This window comes from Ranitomeya variabilis, chromosome 7 (assembly GCF_051348905.1).
Source record: "Ranitomeya variabilis isolate aRanVar5 chromosome 7, aRanVar5.hap1, whole genome shotgun sequence".
Lineage (NCBI taxonomy): Eukaryota > Metazoa > Chordata > Amphibia > Anura > Dendrobatidae > Ranitomeya > Ranitomeya variabilis.
In genome coordinates this window covers 90,733,525-90,748,992 of record NC_135238.1, presented here as the reverse complement: position 1 = coordinate 90,748,992, position 15,468 = coordinate 90,733,525, and the positions used below count along the sequence as shown (strand labels likewise).

The 15,468-nt window shown below is 45.0% G+C and overlaps 1 protein-coding gene across 2 annotated transcripts in view; it reads left to right on the top strand.

Moving 5' to 3' along the window:
* ORMDL1 (ORMDL sphingolipid biosynthesis regulator 1) overlaps positions 1-15,468 on the top strand; it is a 55,747-nt gene that overhangs the window by 28,102 nt on the left and 12,177 nt on the right. The gene's annotated exons all lie outside the window — the stretch shown is intronic.

The window sequence follows — 15,468 nt, the reverse complement described above, 5'->3', positions numbered from 1 at the left end:
CCAGCCCCGCACTGTGCATAATGCATAACACACTGCGGGGCTGGGATTCAGTAGCAGGGTGGCCGCACTGCCCGCACAGGCGCAGTCTGCAAGCCTGGCTGGGACGTCAGACGGCCAGAGCTTAAACACAGCGCAGGCGCCGGTTTTGAAGCGAAAAAAGAGCCGAGGGGGCGGCGCCGAAAGCCCCTGAAGATTTGAGTGACGGCAGAGTAGCGGTTCAAGCTGGGGAGTGAGGACCCGCCTCCCTGGCTAAAGACAGGTATTTTGGATAAGTTTCAAAATGCTTTATTTTGGGAATACTTGAACCAAAAACTAAGAGCCACCTTGTTAGAATGCAGCATTACTGCTGCACAAGGGGGCTCTTTTAGTTTATAACGGCTGGAGGGGGTGACAGTAGCCCTTTAAATCAGAGAGATATGTCACAAAAAATAGTTAATAAATAACATTTCCCACATGTCTACTTTACATCAGCACAATTTTGGAAACAAAATTTTTTTTCTTAGGGAGTTATAAGGGTTAAAAGTTGACCAGCAATTTCTCATTTTTACAACACCATTTCTTTTTAGGGACCACATCACATTTGAAGTCATTTTGAGGGGTCTATATGATAGAAAATAACCAAGTGTGACACCATTCTAAAAACTGCACCCCTCAAGGTGCTCTAAACCACATTCAATAAGTTTATTAACCCTTTACGTGCTTCACAGGAACTGAAACAATGTGGAAGGCAAAAATGAACATTTAACTTTTTTTTGCAAACATTTTACTTCAGAACCATTTTTTTTTATTTTCACAAGTGTAAAAACAGAAATTTAACCATAAATGTTGTTGTGCAATTTCTCCTGAATACGCCGATAACCCATATGTGGGGGTAAACCACTGTTTGGGCGCACCGCAGAGCTTGGAAGAGAAGGAGCGCCGTTTGACTTTTTCAATGCAGAATTGGCTGGAATTGAGATCGGATGCCATGTCACGTTTAGAGAGCCCCTGATGTGCCTAAACAGTGGAAACCCCCCACAAGTGACCCCATTTTGGAAACTAGACCCCTTAAGAAACTTAACTAGATGTGTGGTGAGCACTTTAGACCCCCAGGTGCTTCTCAGAAGTTTATAACGTAGAGCCGTGAAAATAAAAAATCACATTTTTTCTACAAAAATTATCTTTTTGCCCCCAAATTTTTGTTTTGACAAGGGTAACAGGAGAAATCAGACCACAAAAGTTGTTGTGCAATTTCTCCTGAGTACGTCGATACCCCATATGTGGGGGTAAACCACTGTTTGGGCGCACCGCAGAGCTTGGAAGAGAAGGAGTGCCGTTTTACTTTTTCAATGTAGAATTGGCTGGAATTGAGATCGGACACCATGTCGTGTTTGGAGAGCCCCTGATGTGCCTAAACAGTTGAAACCCCCCACAAGTGACCCCATTTTGGAAACTAGACCACTTAAGGAACTTATCTAGATGTGTGGTGAGCACTTTAAACCCCCAAGTGCTTCACAGAAATTTATAAAGTAGAGCCGTGAAAATAAAAAATCCTTTTTTTTCCTCAAAAATGATTTTTTAGCCTGCAATTTTTTATTTTTTCAAGGGTAACAGGAGACATTGGACCCCAAAATCTGTTGACCAGTTTGTCCTGAGTACGCTGATACCCCATATGTGGGTGGGGGCACTGTTTGGGCACCCATCGGGGCTCGGAAGGGAAGGAGCGCCGCTTGGAATGCAGACTTTGATGGGATGGTCTGCGGGCGTCATGTTGCATTTGCAGAGCTCCTGATGTACCTAAACAGTAGAAACCCCCCACAAGTGACCCCATTTTGGAAACTAGACCCCCCAAAAAGCTTATCTAGATGTGTGATGAGCACTATGAACCCCCAAGTGCTTCACAGAAGTTTATAATGTAGAGCCATGAAAATAAAAAAAATCATATTTTTTCCACAAAAATGATTTTTCACCCCCAAATTTTTGCTTTCACAAGGGTAACAGGAGAAATTGGACCTCAAAATATATTGTGCAATTTATGCTGAGTAGGCTGATACCCCATATGTTAGGTTAAACCACTGTTTGGGCGCATGGCAGAGCTCGGAAGGGAAGTAGCGCCGTTTTGGAATGCAGACTTTGATAGAATGGTCTGCGGGCGTTATGTTGCGTTTGCAGAGCCCCCGATGTACCTAAACAGTAAAAAAAAAAAACACATGTGACCCCATTTTGGAAACTAGACCCCCCCAAGGAACTTATCTAGATGTGTGGTGAGAACTTTGAATGCCCAAGTGCTTCACAGAAGTTTATATTGCAGAGTCATGAAAATAAAAATAAAAAAATTTTTCCACAAAGATTTTTAAGCCCCCGAATTTTTATTTTGACAATGGTAACAAGAGAAATTGGACCCCAAAAGTTGTTGTCCAATTTCTACTGAGTACACTGATACCCCATGTGTGGGGGGGACCACTGCTTGAGCGCATGGCAGAGCTCGGAAGGGAAGGAACGCCATTTTGGAATGCAGACTTTGATAGAATGGTCTGCGGGCAATATGTTGCGTTTGCAGAGACCCTGATGTACCTAAACAGTAGAAACCCCCCACAAGTGACCCCATTTTGGAAACTAGAGCCCCCAAGGAACTTATCTAGATGTGTGGTGAGAACTTTGAATGCCCAAGTGCTTCACAGAAGTTTATAATGCAGAGTTGTGAAAATAAAAAATATTATTTTTTCCCACAAAAAAGATTTTTTAGCCCCCAAGTTTTTATTTTCACAAGGGTAACAGGGGAAATTGGACCCCAAAAGTTGTTGTCCAATTTATCCCGAGTGCGCTGATGCCCCATATGTGGGGGTAAACCACTGTTTGGGCGCACGGCAGAGCTCGGAAGGGAAGGAGCACCATTTGACTTTTTGAGCGCAAAATTGGCTGTGGCGTTTAGAGACCCCCTGATGTACCTAAACAGTGGAAACCCCCCAAATCTTACTCCAACCCTAACCCCAACACACCCCTAACCCTAATGCCAACCCGATCCATAATCCTAATCACAACCCTAAGGATAATCGCAACCCTAACCCCAAAACAACCATAACCCTAATCAGAACCCTAAATCCAACACACCCCTAATCCTAATCTCAACCCTAACCTCAAACCTAACCCTAATCCCAATACACCCCTAACCCTAATCCCAAACCCAACCCTAATCCCAATCCTAACCCTAATCCCAAACCTAACCCTAATCCCAAACGTAACCCTAATGCCAACCCTAATTCCAACTCTAACCCTAACTTTAGTCCCGACCCTAACCCTAACTTTAGCCCCAACCCTAACCCTAAATTTAGCCCCAACTCTAACCCTAGTCCTAACTTTAGCCCCAACCGTAACCCTAGCCCTAACTCTAACTCTAGCCCTAACTTTAGCCCCCAACCCTAACCCTTAATTTAGCCCCAACCCTAGCCCTAACCCTAAATTTAGCCCCAACTCCTCTAGCTGCCGGCCGGCAGATCATCGCGGGTGCACTGCGCATGCGCCCGCCATTTTCTTACAGAAGGAAGAAGCCGGCGGCCAGAAGAGGACACAGGAGGACCCAGGGACACCGGTAAGTATGATACGGTCCCCGAATCCCCCTATTTCTCTGTCCTCTGATGTGCGATCACATCAGAGGACAGAGAATTACACATCGCTTTTTTTTTTTTTGCGGTCACCGGTAAATAGTTAATTACCGGCGATCGCAAAACAGGGGTCGGTAAAAACCGACCCCGATCATGTTCTTTGGGGTCTCGGCTACCCCCGGCAGCCGAGACCCCAAAGATCTCCCGGATGCCAGCCGGCGGGCGCACTGCGCATGCGCCCGCCAATTTTTTTGCCGGAAGAAGATGGCGACGCCCATCGGGAGCTACGAGGAGCACCGGGGGAGACCCGGTGAGTATCGGGGGGCGATCGGGGACCCCATTTCTCTGTCCTCTGATGTGCGATCACATCGGAGGACAGAGAAATTAAATGGGAAATCGCGGTTTGTTTTTTTGCGACCGCCGGTAAACAGTTAATTACCGGCGATCGCAACTCGGGGGTCGGTAAAAAAACCCCGAATCATGTTCTCTGGGGTCTCGGCTACCCCCGGTAACCGAGACCCCCATTGAAAATCCGACTCTGGGGGGCGCTATTCACTTTTTCCAGTTAAGTACCCTTAGCGGCCGCCGTTAAAAGGCGTATCGGCGGTCGTTAAGGGGTAAAGGAAATTTCAGTTTAATACTTTTTCCCGGTGTCATTTCTCAATATTGTGCAAAACTAAGTTTATGAAATCTATGGTTTGATTTCTTTGGCTGTGTGGATTGGATGGGTTGTTACTGACATCTGGTGAGAATTTAACCCCTTTCTGACATCGGACGTACTATCCCGTCGAGGTGGGGTGGGCCCCCATGACCACGGACGGGATAGTACGACAAGCGCGATCGGCGGCGCTCACGGGGGGGAGCGCGGCCGATCGCGGCCGGGTGTCAGCTGCCTATCGCAGCTGACATCCGGCACTATGTGCCAGGAGCGGTCACGGACCGCTCCCGGCACATTAACCCCCGGCACACCGCGATCAAACATGATCGCGATGTGCCGGCGGTGCAGGGAAGCATCGCGCAGGGAGGGGGCTCCCTGCGGGCTTCCCTGAGCCCCCCGCAGCAACGCGATGTGATCGCTTTGCTGCGAGGGTCTTACCTCCCTCCCTGCCTGCTCCACACCCGGATCCAAAATGGCCGCGGATCCGGGTCCTGCAGGGAGGGAGGTGGCTTCACAGAAGCCTGCTCAGAGCAGGCACTGTGAAGCAGCCTGCGCTTCTCTCAGATCGGTGATCTGTCAGAGTGCTATGCAAACTGGCAGATCACGGATCTGTATTGTCCCCCCCTGGGGCAAAGTAAAAAAGTAAAAAAAAAAAAATTTCCAAATGTGTAAAAAAAAAATAAAAAAAATATTCCAAAATAATGAAAAAAAAAAAATATTATTCCCATAAATACATTTCTTTATCTAAATAATAAAAAAAAACAATAAAAGTACACATATTTAGTATCGCCGCGTCCGTAACGACCCGACCTATAAAACTGGCCCACTAGTTAACCCCTTCAGTAAACACCGTAAGAAAAAAAAAAAAAAAAAAAAAAACGAGGCAAAAAACAACGCTTTCTTATCATACCGCCGAACAAAAAGTGGAATAACACGCGATCAAAAAGACAGATATAAATAACCATGGTACCGCTGAAAGCGTCATCTTGTCCCACAAATAACGAGCCGCCATACAGCATGATCAGCAAAAAGATAAAAAAGTTATAGTCCTGAGAATAAAGCGATGCAAAAATAATTATTTTTTCCATAAAATAGTTTTTATCATATAAAAGCGCCAAAACATAAAAAAATAATATAAATGAGGTATCGCTGTAATCGTACTGACCCGAAGAATAAAACTGCTTTATCAATTTTACCAAACGCGGAACGGTATAAACGCCTCCCCCAAAAGAAATTCATGAATAGCTGGTTTTTGGTCATTCTGCCTCACAAAAATCGGAATAAAAAGCGATCAAAAAATGTGACGTGCCCAAAAATGTTACCAATAAAAACGTCAACTCGTCCCGCAAAAAACAAGACCTCACATGACTCTGTGGACCAAAATATGGAAAATTTATAGCTCTCAAAATGTGGTAACGCAAAAAATATTTTTTGCAATAAAAAGCGTTTTTCAGTGTGTGACAGCTGCCAATCATAAAAATCCGCTAAAAAACTCGCTATAAAAGTAAATCAAACCCCCCTTCATCACCCCCTTAGTTAGGGAAAAATAAAAAAAATGTATTTATTTCCATTTTCCCATTAGGGCTAGGGTTAGGGTTGGGGCTAGGGTTAAGGCTACAGTTAGGGTTGGGGCTAAAGTTAGGGTTAGGGTTGGGGCTAAAGTTACGGTTAGGGTTTAGATTACATTTACGGTTGGGAATAGGGTTGGGATTAGGGTTAGGGGTGTGTCAGGGTTAGAGCTGTGGTTAGGGTTACTGTTGGGATTAGGGTTAGGGGTGTGTTTGGATTAGGGTTTCAGTTATAATTGGGGGTTTTCCACTGTTTCGGCACATCAGTGGCTCTCCAAACGCGACATGGCGTCCGATCTCAATTCCAGCCAATTCTGCGTTGAAAAAGTAAAACAGTGCTCCTTCCCTTCCGAGCTCTCCCGTGTGCCCAAACAGGGGTTTACCCCAACATATGGGGTATCAGCGTACTCAGGACAAATAGGACAACAACCTTTGGGGTCCAATTTCTCCTGTTACCCCTGGGAAAATACAAAACTGGGGGCTAAAAAATAATTTTTGTGGGAAAAAAAAAAAGATTTTTTATTTTCACGGCTCTGCGTTATAAACTGTAGTGAAACACTTGGGGGTTCAAAGTTCTTACAACACATCTAGATAAGTTCCTTGGGGGGTCTAGTTTCCAAAATGGGGTCACTTGTGCAGGGCTTCTACTGTTTAGGTACATTAGGGGCTCTGCAAACGCAATGTGACGCCTGCAGACCATTCCATCTAAGTCTGCATTCCAAATGGCGCTCCTTCCCTTCCGAGCCCTTCCATGCGTCCAAACGGTGGTTCCCCCCCACATATGGGGTATCAACGCACTCAGGACAAATTGGACAACAAATTTTGGGGTCCAATTTCTCCTGCTACCCTCGGGAAAATACAAAACTGGGGGCTAAAAAAATAATTTGTGTGGGAAAAAATTTTTGTTTTATTTTTACGGCTCTGCATTATAAACTTCTGTGAAGCCCTTGGTGGGTCAAAGCGCTCAAAACACATCTAGATAAGTTCCTTAGGGGGTCCACTTTCCAAAATGGTGTCACTTGTGGGGGGTTTCAATGTTTAGGCACATCAGTGGCTCTCCAAACGCAACATGGCGTCCCATCTCAATTCCTGTCAATTTTGCATTGAAAAGTCAAATGGCGCTCCTTCGCTTCCGAGGTCTCCCATGCGCCCAAACAGTGGTTTACCCTCACATATGGGGTATCAGCGTACTCAGGACAAATTGTACAACAACTTTTGGGGTCCAATTTCTTCTCTTACCCTTGGGAAAATAAAAAATTGGGGGTGAAAACATAATTTTTGTGAAAAAATATGATTTTTTATTTTTACGGTTCTGCATTATAAACTTCTGTGAAGCACTTGGTGGGTCAAAGTGCTCACCACACCTCTAGATAAGTTCCTTAGGGGGTCTACTTTCCAAAATGGTGTCACTTGTGGGGGGTTTCAATGTTTAGGCACATCAGGGGCTCCCCAAACGCAACATGGCGTCCCATCTCAATTCCAGTCAATTTTGCATTGAAAAGTCAAATGGCGCTCCTTCGCTTCCGAGCTCTGTCATGCGCCCAAACAGTGGTTTACCCCCACATATGGGGTATCGGCGTACTCAGGACAAATTGTACAACAACTTTTGGGGTCCATTTTCTCCTGTTACCCTTGGTAAAATAAAACAAATTGGAGCTGAAGTAAATTTTGTGTGAAAAAAAGTTAAATGTTCATTTTTATTTAACCCCTTCACCCCCGGAGCTTTTTCCGTTTTCGTTTTTCGCTCCCCTCCTTCCCAGAGCCATAACTTTTTTATTTTTCCGTCAATTTGGCCATGTGAGGGCTTATTTTTTGCGGGACGAGTTGTACTTTTGAACGACATCATTGGTTTTACCATGTCGTGTACTAGAAAACGGGAAAAAAATTCCAAGTGCAGTGAAATTGCAAAAAAAGTGCAATCCCACACTTGTTTTTTGCTTGCCTATTTTGCTAGGTTCACTAAATGCTAAAACTGACCTGCCATTATGATTCTCCAGGTCAGTACGAGTTCATAGACACCTAACATGACTAGGTTATTTTTCACCTAAGTGGTGAAAAAAAATTCCAAACTTTGCACAAAACAAAACAAAATTGCGCCATTTTCCGATACTCGTAGCGTCTCCATTTTTCGTGATCTGGGGTCAGGTGAGGGCTTATTTTTTGCGTGCCGAGCTGGCATTTTTAATGATAGCATTTTGGTGCAGATACGTTCTTTTGAGCGCCCGTTATTGCATTTTAATGCAATGTCGTGGCGACCAAAAAAACGTAAATCTGGCGTTTCGATTTTTTTTCTCATTACGCCGTTTAGCGATCAGGTTAATGCTTTTTTTTAATTGATAGATCGGGCGATTCTGAACGCGGCGATACCAAATATGTGTAGGTTGGGGGTTTTTTTTATTGATTTATTTTGATTGGGGCGAAAGGGGGGTGATTTAACCCCTTCCCGACATGTGACGGAATAGTACGTCACATGTCGGGACCCCCGCTTTGATGTGCGCTCCGGCGGTGAGCGCACATCAAAGTCGCGACATGTCAGCTGTTTTTTACAGCTGACATGTGCGCGCAATAGCGGCGGGTGAAATCGCGATCACCCGCCGCTATTAACTAGTTAAATGCCGCTGTCAAACGCAGACAGCGGCATTTAACTACCGCATCCGGCCGTGCGGCCGGATATGAGCGCATCGCCGACCCCCGTCACATGATCGGGGGTCGGCGATGCTCCTCCATTGTAACCATAGAGGTCCTTGAGACCTCTATGGTTACTGATTGCCGGTGGCTGTGAGCGCCCCCCTGTGGTCGGCGCTCACAGCACACCTGCATTTTAGCTACATAACAGCGATCTGATGATCGCTGTTATGTAGCAGAGCCGATCGGGCTGTGCCTGCTTCTAGCCTCCCATGGAGGCTATAGAAGCATGGCAAAAGTAAAAAAAAAAAGTTTTTAAAAATGTGAAAAAAAAAAAAAATATATAAAAGTTTAAATCACCCCCCTTTCGCCCCAATCAAAATAAATCAATAAAAAAAAACCCCAACCTACACATATTTGGTATCGCCGCGTTCAGAATCGCCCGATCTATCAATAAAAAAAAAGCATTAACCTGATCGCTAAATGGCGTAATGAGAAAAAAATTCGAAACGCCAGATTTACGTGTTTTTGGTCGCCACGACATTGCATTAAAATGCAATAACGGGCGATCAAAAGAACGTATCTACACCAAAATGCTATCATTAAAAACGCCAGCTCGGCACGCAAAAAATAAGCCCTCACCTGACCCCAGATCACGAAAAATGGAGACGATACGAGTATCGGAAAATGGCGCAATTTTGTTTTGTTTTGTTTTTTGCAAAGTTTGGAATTTTTTTTCACCACTTAGGTGAAAAATAACCTAGTCATGTTAGGTGTCTATGAACTCGTAGTGACCTGGAGAATCATAATGGCAGGTCAGTTTTAGCATTTAGTGAACCTAGCAAAATAGGCAAGCAAAAAACAAGTGTGGGATTGCACTTTTTTTGCAATTTCACTGCACTTGGAATTTTTTTCCCGTTTTCTAGTACACGACATGCTAAAACCAATGATGTCGTTCAAAAGTACAACTCGTCCCGCAAAAAATAAGCCCTCACATGGCCAAATTGACGGAAAAATAAAGTTATGGCTCTGGGAAGGAGGGGAGCGAAAAACGAAAACGGAAAAACGGAAAAAGCTCCGGGGGTGAAGGGGTTAAACTTTTATATTTTTTTTATTTTTTTCACATTTTTTTTTACTTTTTTTTTTAACTTTTACCATGCTTCTATAGCCTCCATGGGAGGCTAGAAGCAGGCACAGCCCGATCGCCTCTGCTACATAACAGCGATCATCAGATCGCTGTTATGTAGCTAAAATGCAGGTGTGCTGTGAGCGCCGACCACAGGGTGGCGCTCACAGCCACCGGCGATCAGTAACCATAGAGGTCTCCAGGACCTCTATGGTTACAATGTACAAGCATCGCCGATCCCCGATCATGTGACGGGGTTCGGCGATGCGCTCATATCCGGCCGCACGGCCGGATGCGGTAGTTAAATGCCGCGGTCTGCGTTTGACAGCGGCATTTAACTAGTTAATAGCGGCGGGTGATCGCGATTTCACCCGCCGCTATTGCGCGCACATGTCAGCTGTAAAAAACAGCTGACATGTCGCAACTTTGATGTGCGCTCACCGCCGGAGCGCACATCAAAGCGGGGGTCCCGACATGTGACGTACTATACCGTCACATGTCGGGAAGGGGTTAAACATTCCAAAAATTCCTGTGAAGCACCAGAAGGGTTAATAAACTTCTTGAATATGGTTTTGAGCACCTTGAGGGGTGCAGTTTTTAGAATGGTGTCACACTTGGGTATTTTCTATCATATAGACCCCTCAAAATGACTTCAAATGAGATGTGGTCCCTAAAAAAAAAATGGTGTTGTAAAAATGAGAAATTGCTGGTTAACTTTTAACCCTTATAACTCCCTAACAAAAAAAATTTGGGTTCCAAAATTGTGCTGATGTAAAGTAGACATGTGGGAAATGTTACTTATTAAGTATTTTGTGTGACATATCTCTGTGATTTAATTGCATAAAAATTCAAAGTTGGAAAATTGCGAAATTTTCAAAATTTTCGCCAAATTTCCGTTTTTTTCACAAATAAACGCAGGTACTATCACAGAATTTTTACCGCTATCATGAAGTACAATATGTCACGAGAAAACAGTGTCAGAATCACTGGGATCCGTTGAAGCGTTCCAGAGTTATAACCTCATAAAGGGACAGTGGTCAGAATTGTAAAAATTGGCCCGGTCATTAACGTGCAAACCACCCTTGGGGGTGAAGGGGTTAATGTCAATAGCACATTTTAGAAATATATTTACTTAGAAAATTAGTGACGTGTTCAATACTTATTTTATCCACTCTGTGTTTGTAATTTTTTTTGTATTTGAATGTATAAGTCTCTACTTAGTATAATTATTATGAGTATGGCTATTTTATAATGGATTATTTACCAATGTATGTATCTTTACAAGTCTTTTGTATACAGTCATGGCCAAAAGTTTTGAAAATGACACCAAAATTATATTTTCACATGATCTGCTGCCCTCTGGTTTTTATTAGTGTTTGTCTGATGTTTATATCACATACAGAAATATAATTGCAATCATATTATGAGTACCAATAGGTTATATTGACAGTTAGAATGAGTTAATGCAGCAAGTCAATATTTGCAGTGTTGACCCTTCTTCTTCAAGACCTCTGCAATTCTCCCTGGCATGCTCTCAATCAACTTCTGGACCAAATCCTGACTGATAGCAGTCCATTCTTGCATAATCAATGCTTGCATTTTGCCAGAGTTTGTTGGTTTTTGTTTGTCCACCCGTCTCTTAATGATTGACCACAAGTTCTCAATGGGATTAAGATCTGGGGAGTTTCCAGGCCATGGACCCAAAATCTCTGTTTTGTTCCATGAGCCATTTAGTTATCACCTCTGCTTTATGGCAAGGTGCTCCATCATGCTGGAAAAGGCATTGTTGGGCGCCAAACTGCTCTTGGACGGTTGGGAGAAGTTGCTCTTGGAGGACATTCTGGTACCATTCTTTATTCATGGCTGTGTTTTTAGGCAAGACTGTGAGTGAGCCGATTCCCTTGGCTGAGAAGCAACCCCACACATGAATGGTTTCAGGATGCTTTACAGTTGGCATGAGGCAAGACTGGTGGTAGCGCTCACCTCTTCTTCTCCGAATAAGCTGTTTTCCATATGTCCCAAACAATCGAAAAGGGGATTCATCATAGAAAATGACTTTGCCCCAGTCCTCAGCAGTCCACTCCCTGTACCTTTTGCATAATATCAGTTGGTCCCTGATGTTTTTTCTGGAGAGAAGTGGCTTCTTTGCTGCCCTCCTTGAAACCAGGCCTTGCTCAAAGAGTCTCCGCCTCACAGTGCGTGCAGAAGCACTCACACCAGCCTGCTGCCATTCCTGAGCAAGCTCGGCACTGCTGGTAGTCCGATCCCGCAGCTGAAACAGTTTTAAGATATGGTCCTGGCGCTTGCTGGTCTGTCTTGGGTGCCCTGGAGCCTTTTTGACAACAATGGAAGCTCTCTCCTTGAAGTTCTTGATGATGCGATAGATTGTTGACTGAGGTGCAATCTTTGTAGCTGCGATACTCTCCCCTGTTAGGCCATTTTTGTGCAGTGCAATGACGGCTGCACGTGTTTCTTTAGAGATAACCATGGTTAACTGAAGAGAAACAATGATACCAAGCACCAGCCTCCTTTTAAAGTGTCCAGTGATGTCATTCTTACTTAATCATGACTGATTGATCGCCAGCCCTGTCCTCATCAACACCCACACCTGTGTTAATGGATCAATCACTAAAACTATGTTAGCTGCTCCTTTTAAGGCAGGACTGCAATGATGTTGAAATGTGTTTTGGGGGTTAAAGTTCATTTTCTGGGCAAATATTGACTTTGCAAGCACAGTAATTGCTGTTAAGCTGATCACTCTGACATTCAGGAGTATATGCAAATTGCCATTAGAAAAAATGAAGCAGTAGACTTTGGAAAAATTAATATTTGTCTCATTCTCAAAATATTTGTCCATGACTGTATGTGTGCACATATCTCATATTTGAACACCTTACGTCCGTATTATATATAGTGTGTGATAAAATCGGTATATGTCTATTTGTCTGTATATTGCAAAGATGCCCAATCATATCACATAAATTACAGATATACAATAAAATATAAATAATTTTTTCCAAGGCTTCTTTATTTACTGTGCACTTGTGTCCCTGAGCTATTGAGCATTCTAAACCAGTTACTATGGGATTTCTTTGGATCGGGGTTGGAAGTATATATAAATGCGAACAAAAAATGTTTTTTAAGCATCTGTGTTGTTGCTGCGCTAATCTCAAACCATCCAGGTATTTAAAATCTCTTTTTAGTTTTCATTTATATATTCCCATACCTCAATCTGTCCACTAATAGCGTCAAAACTTCCTATAGTAATCTTTTGGGACACATTATGTTAGAAGTGTAGCACCTGTAAGTGACCCGGAGACCAGCTCCTGTGCAGATTAGTGTCAGTCACAGTCTGCTATTCCTGCATTGTTCATACATCTCTTGATCTGATGAGCATCACACAGCTGTCATGGTGACGTTGGCAATGATGCGCCATATACAAAGCAGAGCAGTAGAGATCAAACCTCTGTCAGTGGGATATCTCGGGAAGTAGGAGAATCTTAGTTGGCAGCGGTCACATCACCGCTCCAATAAGGAGATAGATGCAATGCAGAGGAAGCAGTTAGTTGTCCACTACCTGTTCTCTAGTATTAAAGGGGTTATCCAGGACTTTGCTTATTTTTTCAAAGCATATTTAAGAAGTTAAAGGCAGGTAGTTCCTAACTATGTTATGCCCAGTGCTGATCTCTGTTGGCTCAAAGCGGTACCACTCCTGCTTAAGTACCTATAGAAACATCTGACTAAATGACATAAAAACTCTATAGGACAGGGATTGGTAAAATATTTTCCCGAGGGGGCCACATGAGATTGTGACTGTTGTGGAGGGCTGAACCAATAAGCTGAAATTAACTCTGCTCAATATTAATATCAATATATTATATTAATGATAATTATATTAATATTAATTGTATCACTTAGGCCGGTTTCACACTTGCGTTTGGAGCAGCTGCGGAGGGCTGTGGACTTCCTCCGTGAAGCCCCGCCCTCCACCGGTAGCTCCGCCTACTTCTGCATGCAGCCGGCATGCGGCCTGTGTACCTATATTTAACATTAGGTACGCAGGTCGTGTGGCTGTATACGGAGGCTGCCGCATGCGTCGTTTTGACGCTGCGGATAAAAAAAAAAAAAATGCTGCAGGCTGCATCCTACGCTGGTTGCCGCAGTGTCAAAACGATGCATGCGGCAGCCTCCGCATACAGCCGCACGACCTGTGTACCTAATGTTAAATATAGGTGCACAGGCCGCATGCCGGCCGCATGCAGAAGTAGGCGGAGCTAGCGGCAGAGGGCCGGGCTTCACGGAGGAAGTCCGCAGCTGCTCCAAACGCAAGTGTGAAACCGGCCTTAGTATTGAGCAGAATAAAGTATGCTGACATCCCCCTATATATCGTTTGAAACGGAGTACAGCCCTTTCTGTATATCGTATGAGCCCCCAACTGCCCCTTATATACTGTAAGAGTCCCCACACAGCCTCTCCATATACATCATGAGCCCCCAACAGCCCCGTATATACAGAATGAGCCCTACACAGCCTTTCCGTATAGAGCATGAGCCCCATGCAGCTTCCTCATATACAGCATGAGCCCCATGCCGCTTCCTCATATACAGCATGAGCCCCACGCAGCTTCCTCATGTACAGCATGAGCCCCACGCAGCTTCCTCATATACAGCATGAGCCCCACGCAGCTTCCTCATATACAGCATGAGCCCCACGCAGCTTCCTCATATACAGCATGAGCCCCACGCAGCTTCCTCATATACAGCATGAGCCCCACGCAGCTTCCTCATATACAGCATGAGCCCCATGCAGCTTCCTCATATACAGCATGAGCCCCACGCAGCTTCCTCATATACAGCATGAGCCCCACGCAGCTTCCTCATATACAGCATGAGCCCCACGCAGCTTCCTCATATACAGCATGAGCCCCACGCAGCTTCCTCATATACAGCATGAGCCCCACGCAGCTTCCTCATATACAGCATGAGCCCCACGCAGCTTCCTCATATACAGCATGAGCCCCACGCAGCTTCCTCATATACAGCATGAGCCCCACGCAGCTTCCTCATATACAGCATGAGCCCCACGCAGCTTCCTCATATACAGCATGAGCCCCACGCAGCTTCCTCATATACAGCATGAGCCCCACGCAGCTTCCTCATATACAGCATGAGCCCCACGCAGCTTCCTCATATACAGCATGAGCCCCACGCAGCTTCCTCATATACAGCATGAGCCCCACGCAGCTTCCTCATATACAGCATGAGCCCCACGCAGCTTCCTCATATACAGCATGAGCCCCACGCAGCTTCCTCATATACAGCATGAGCCCCCACGCAGCTTTCTCATATACAGCATGAGCCCCACGCAGCTTCCCCATATACAGCATGAACCCCATGCAGCCTCCCCCATATGCAGCATGAGCCCCACGCAGCTTCCTCATATACAGCATGAGCCCCACGCAGCTTCCTCATATACAGCATGAGCCCCACGCAGCTTCCTCATATACAGCATGAGCCCCACGCAGCTTCCTCATATACAGCATGAGCCCCACGCAGCTTCCTCATATACAGCATGAGCCCCCACGCAGCTTTCTCATATACAGCATGAGCCCCACGCAACTTCCCCATATACAGCATGAACCCCATACAGCCTCCCCCATATGCAGCATGAGCCCCACGCAGCTTCACCATATACAGCATGAACCCCATACAGCCTCCCCCATATGCAGCATGAGCCCCACACAGCTTCACCATATACAGCATGAACCCCATACAGCCTCCCCCCATATACAGCATGAGCTCCACGCAGCCTCCCTATATATACTGCATGAGCCCCACACAGCCTCCCTATGTGCAGCATGACACCCCCATAGCCTCCCCATGAACACCCAAACATCCCATAGGCTTGAAA